We start from the raw sequence: 6,000 nt of genomic DNA, 5'->3' as shown, positions 1-6,000 counted from the left end.
GTGCCTTGTGAAATGAACTCAGAAAGGGTTCAAGTTTTAGCTGCTTTGATAACAAAAATATTTTAAAAGCTCTCTTAAATCTGACCTGATTGAATATGAGAGTGTCATCGGCTTGTAGGGAGCACCCACACCAGCTTTAGGAAGAGACTCTATCTTCTTCTGTGTGAAAGCTTGGCCAGAGCCCACGGATCATTTGTCTTCTGAAGATCCCAGTTAGTGAGCAGTGCTAATTCCAGCTCTCTGTATGGCACTTCTGGTACAAAGCCCTCGTTGATCAGGCTGGTGGCACTGCACGCATTTTTGGCGGTGAGCAGAAGCATGGGAGCAGTTGCAATCCTGGGCTTCAACCAAAGCTTAAATCCCACTCGTTTTCTGCTCCCATCCCGCATGGATCAAAAGTAAGCACAGCACTGCCAACGAGGGGTGGAAACACAAAACAACTGGGATGGCCGTAGAAGCTCGCTGTGTCAAGAAGCTGTTATCCCAGCACGTGGTTCCAGCCCTGGGACCTAGCACCAAGCCTCCTTGCTCTCAATCACTGGTCTTAATTATTTTTCTGTTGTGAAGTCCAAATATATCTAACTCTCCTTTCCCTTCTCCTCCCCTCCCTTTCCCTCTTCCTTTTTTTCTTTTTCAGAATTTATCCTTTATTTCCCTTTTAGATATAACATACCTGTTTCAAAATCTGCACTGAATTCAGCTCCAGCTCTCCCCTGCTGTTGCAACCTACTTTATGCTGTTATCTTTCTTCCAGTGCCAGTCTCGGTTTTGCTCTCTGCTTAGTAAATCCTCCTAATTTATTCTGGTATGCTAAAGGGAATTTTCCTCTCAAGTTTCACTTATTCTGGGCATTTTTAGGCTATCCATGCTAATTGTGGAGAACAGCTCCAGTATTCTGTGTACTATATAAATAGTGCTTTCCACAGAATCACTTATGTCCAAGTGTTTCAATCCTGAGAGAGCAGGTTTGCCTTAGTGCCTGCATTCATTGTGCTCCTGTTTCCAAAAAGAAAGAGATACCAAAATATTTTTTCTTGCATTATGCTTTGGCTGCTGTGTTTCACGCTGGAAGATGTAAAACAAAGTTCTGTGCTCCATACCTGCTCAAGGACTTCTTCAAAAGAAGGAGGAATGTGAGGATTTGCATATAAGAGGAGTTGTGCCTTGGTTTTCTGAACAACACTTGGCTATAGCAGCTTGTGCTACACCTTAGTTCTTGGTCACATCCTTGCCTTGCTGAAAAGCAACAACATAAAATAAGTTTTTAACTTGAGATGTATTATATTGATATAGTTTAAACAATAATTTCCATTAAAGGAAAACAATTAATGAAAGAGATCTGTGATTTGACAAATAATTTCTACTTTGATTTCCACATACAGGTGGCATTACAGTGCATGGCACTGTGCTGATTTCCATCAATCCCTCCATCACAGAAAGTTCTCTTCAAGAGTAGAGGAAAAAGAAAAAAAAAACAAAACATGAGTAAATGCCTAACTCTACATTTCAGAGGAAACTGTGGAGTCAAAGTAGGGAATCCCTGGCCATGCTTAGCACAGCTGTGAGCAGTGGGTGATGGTGAAAGTACACTCTGTGCTCTCTTGACTGGCAGACAGAGAATGTAACTGACTGAGCAGAGGTCAGGGCTGCTCTTGCTGCTGCTGACCACCAGCTCTGTGCTCTGGGATTTGGCTGGGACAGGTGATATGAGAACACAGGAATGCTTGCAGTTTGCTTGGAGGCAGGGATATCAATAAGGGCGCAGGGATGGTCTTTGTCTCTGATATTGCCTTGCATGGGAGGAATTCCTTCTGCTCCACAGTTCTAAAACAGAGTGCTGGGCAGATAATGCAGTGCCATCCCTGCTCAACAGCGTCCCAAAGTGAGTCTAGCAGTGCTGATTTCTCTCATATCTCTCATTTGTGATAAATGATCTCTTTATTTTGGCGGAAAAGAGCTGTTTTCACATCTTTATACTTCCTATTGATTTGATCCCTAAAATATCCAACTTACATACGCTGCTATAAATTATGGTTGTATGCATTGGTTATGTCTAGTGAGCCATGATTCTACCCACCAAGTTACTTTTGCTTCATTCATGTATTACATAAATGCAACATCAGTCACAATTTTGTCAAATGTGGCAAATCTCCCTGTATCTCAGCAAAAACCAAGCCTCAGTTTACATTCCATGAGGAGACTTGAGGCCAGTGCTTCCTCACTGATAAGACAGACTTCCAACTAACAAGTTCAGGCGCCACAAGGCTACACACATCCCTCCTTCACAAAACCCACATTCATATGTATACTACATATAAACCATTGTAATTGTTGTGTTAGTTTCAACGTCACCCAGAAGTCTCATTTTCGTTCTTGCTAAGAGCTTTCGTACAGACCACAAATATTGCGTTACCACCACCAAGTCTCAAAAAACCCATTGGACCAGTGGTTTGTGTTCCTCCTCTATCCACACTAAGCAAACTGTTAATGTGAGCAGGGCTGGATTTTCACCTCTGCACGCCAGCAGTGACCAGAGTGGCTTTTGGGAATGTGTTACAGCTGTGGTTCCAGGTGGGCTGGTTTCCGTGCTCTGATGGAAGCAATGGGAGCAGGCTGGGCTGTGTTGCAGGGCTGGCAGCCGGGGCAGGAAGCACACAGCTTGTACACTTGTCTTCACACCGTTGAAATGAAAACGGTGCGGGTGCCAAGCTGCCAGCAGAGCTTGCGCAGAGAGCTGCACAAACTTGGGAACTGCTTTCCCCCAGCATTATTTACGACCAGCTTATTCTAAATAAGCCCTGTTTCACCCAACAAGCTCAGCCAGATAAATCAGCAGTATGCTATGGGTACTGAAATATGTTTTCCAAGCCCTAATCCTGAATACTTTTGAAACAGCAGGCCTTAGCACTGCACACTTTAAACAAAATCATTTTCATGCCAGAACACCCCATTGCAGCTCCCCATACTGTGCTGCCTCTCTCTGTGCTGCAGGAATGCTCTCCTCGTGTCCCCACGTGGAACCACACCAGCTGTGCCTGGCCATGCTCTGGCCGTGCCCTCTGTGCTGGGGCTGCAGTGGTGCTTCGGGCAGCAGATGGGGCTGCTCCCTGCATCTCTATTCTTTCTCGCTCTTTATATTTTGGAAACTGACAAACATTTTCTTTTGCCTCTCCCAGATGAGATCCGGGACACAAAGTGAGCACAGTGCATCACTGTGCAAAAACCAGAAAGTTTTCAAGAAGTGGCCGATAGCCTTTTCTTAATTTCTTCTACTGCCAGCCCTCGAAGCAAAACCCGTTGTCTTTGGGTGTGCTCCTGCTGCTGTGCGTTTGCAGAGGGAAAATGTGCAGGGGTCAGCAGTTTCAGAGGCAGGCTCTAATTTTAGGTTCTCAGCTTTAGATATTTTGGGACGGAACTTGGGACACAGCAAAAGAAGTGTTGAGGAGCCATAAATCTGGATGAAGTAAGCAACACCCAGCACCTCGCGAGCTGAAGACCTAAAACCAGAGACGCTTCTATTTAGAAGAGAAAAAAAAAAAAAGAAAAAAAAGAAAAAAAAGAAAAAAAAGTCTTAGCATTGGCCAGATGCTGTTTTTCTTAGTTCTTGAGGTTTCTGTCCTTCCCCACACTTCCCGCTATTCCTATTTTCGTATCGCCGTCGCTCTCAGCACTGACATTCACCAACCAATCCATGGCCTGCAGAAGCCAGGGGAGAAAAACTGCCTCTTGTCTGAGTGTGCGTGGGACCATCACAAGAGTGGCTCTGAGCTCTGTTCTGAGCGTGTTCTGAGAAAACACTCCTTGTGTTTGCGTTGTGCTCCTTGAGATGGCACCAATCTGGATGCTTTTAATTGGCAACGTGTTGCTTGTTAATGTATTTTAAATATACAATTTATTTAAAAAAATTAAAACAAATACAAAGTAAACAAAATTTTTATATGCCCGTCAGGTAATACAGTTTTAAAGTGTTTATTAGATAATTCTTAAGTTTAAAATTAAATACAAAGATACGAAGCTATGAAAATACGAAAGGACGAAAATCTGGCACTATGAAAATACGAAATAGCCAATAGCTTGAAAAAGATAATTCCCAAGTTTCCCAACAAATGCCTGTTGCTGTTAGCAGAAAACAAGAACAAGCCCAAAGAACCGGTCGTTGCTGGGAGCGTTGGAGCATCGCTCGGGCAGCCCCGCGTCCCTCTGCAGCGCGCAGCAGCCCGGTGCCGGCTCGCCCCAGCTCCGCCGCAGGATCGAGCCACGGCCGGGGTAGCGGGAGCTGCCCCTTTTTTACGTCTTTAAGATGAGCTCTGAAATGCAGGAGCGCTGTTTGTTTTGCAGGAAAACGATGGGGTGAAGGGGCGGTTTCAGTGTGCGGGGACCCTCGGGCTGCGCGGAACGTAACTAAGAGAGGGAGCATCGCCGGGCGAGCTCGGCTGTAGGGCGCAGCTATGTGCATACGGATGAAAGGACGGATATATCCGTAGATGGACAGATAGATATAGCTATAGTTACATATATAGTTGTGGTTTTGTTTGTTTGTTTTTTTTCTTCACGTTGAATTTTATTCCCATTTGAATTCTATTCTCATCCGCTAAGTGAGCGAGCCACGTTTCGTGATTTTGAAGGACATTTCTCAATGCTTTTTTTTTTTGTGTGTGTGTGTGTCAAGAAATGGAAAACGCTTTATTTTGTACAAACAAATCACGCGACCATCCTCCCAGAGAACACCAAAGCCCGCTCCCTGCCCAAGAAACAGCTGGGACGGCGCACATAAAATGCGGTGCATTGAGTTCTTTTGGAGCCCTTCGCCGGGCGGGGCGGGAGCGGTGCGGGGCCGGGGGAAATGCGGATCCCGCGGGCGCAGCGTGGGTGCTGCCGAGCCCGGGCCGGGATAAAGGGTTTGCAGCCGTTCCTGGCGGCTGTCACAACGCGAAGCGATCACGAATTGAATTAAACGAGGGTGCCCGTTCCCCTCGAGCCGGCCGCTGCTGCTCCGGGTTACGGCGGCGGAACGCTGCGAGGGCAACGCCGGGTGCGCGTCCGTTCGGTGCGCGGAGATTGCTTCAACCCGACCTGAAATCGACGGGAGCTGCACACGGACGGAGGTTAAACTCTTTGAGAAAGTGTCGTCTGTCTCGTTAGGAGCGAGGGCTGGCCCGGGAGCGGGTCTGTTGCGTGGGTCGGGGTCGGGGTGAGGAGCGTTTTGACGGGGTCCTTCCGCCTGGGAGACCTCGAGTGTGCGTGTGTGCGTGTGCGTGTGCGTGTGTGTGTGTGTGTGTGTGTGTCCCCGTGCCCGCTCCGCGCATACAAAGCCGCTTCCGTCCGCCGCCTGCGATGTGCGAATAATTTTCGTCGGGGAGTTACACGGAACGGGAAAGCTTTTAGCACATTATCCGCCCGCAATTGGGCTCTAATCTCATTGCCAGCCCTCGGGTATTAATAGAGCCTTTCTCTTCCCAGCATGGATTTGCATCGGGGAGATACCGAATCGGCCGCCTCTCTTGGTGGCGGCCGTGTTTTCCACGGCAAAAGGCAGCGAGGGGTCTTCGTGTAATTGGGAGAGGGGGGAGGAGATGGAAGTGTTTTTAAATCTCGGGGGAAGTATAATGAAATGGCTCTGCCGTGCCAGAGGGACGCCAACGGCAAACCCCTGGGTGTGCTACGCAGAAAGAGCTGCGGTGCTCGTTTCGTGTGCTTTGCAGCACTGACGGATTTCGTTCAAACGGGTTCGCAGAAGGCGAAACGCTCCGTCCCGCTCGGGCGAAGCGGTGCTGCCGAGGGGGGCAGCGACAAAGAGCGGTGACATCCCCGGGGATCGGGGGGCGGCGGGCACCCCCAGCCCGACATCCCAAGCCACGGCGATCCCAGCTCGCGGCCCCGCTCCACGCGCGTCTCCGCCAGGCCCGGGTGGGGCGGCCGGAGCCGGCCCCCCATTCGTTGCCCCGGGGAGTGGGGGGCCAGACGGGCCTCGTTCCCTCATCCTCATCAAAACCGAGAATT

Source organism: Lagopus leucura, unplaced genomic scaffold (genome assembly GCF_019238085.1).
Source record: "Lagopus leucura isolate 7727_CA_CO unplaced genomic scaffold, USGS_WTPT01 Super-Scaffold_100157, whole genome shotgun sequence".
NCBI lineage: Eukaryota > Metazoa > Chordata > Aves > Galliformes > Phasianidae > Lagopus > Lagopus leucura.
The sequence above is the reverse complement of the archived record's forward strand: the minus strand, read 5'-3'. Positions refer to the sequence as shown.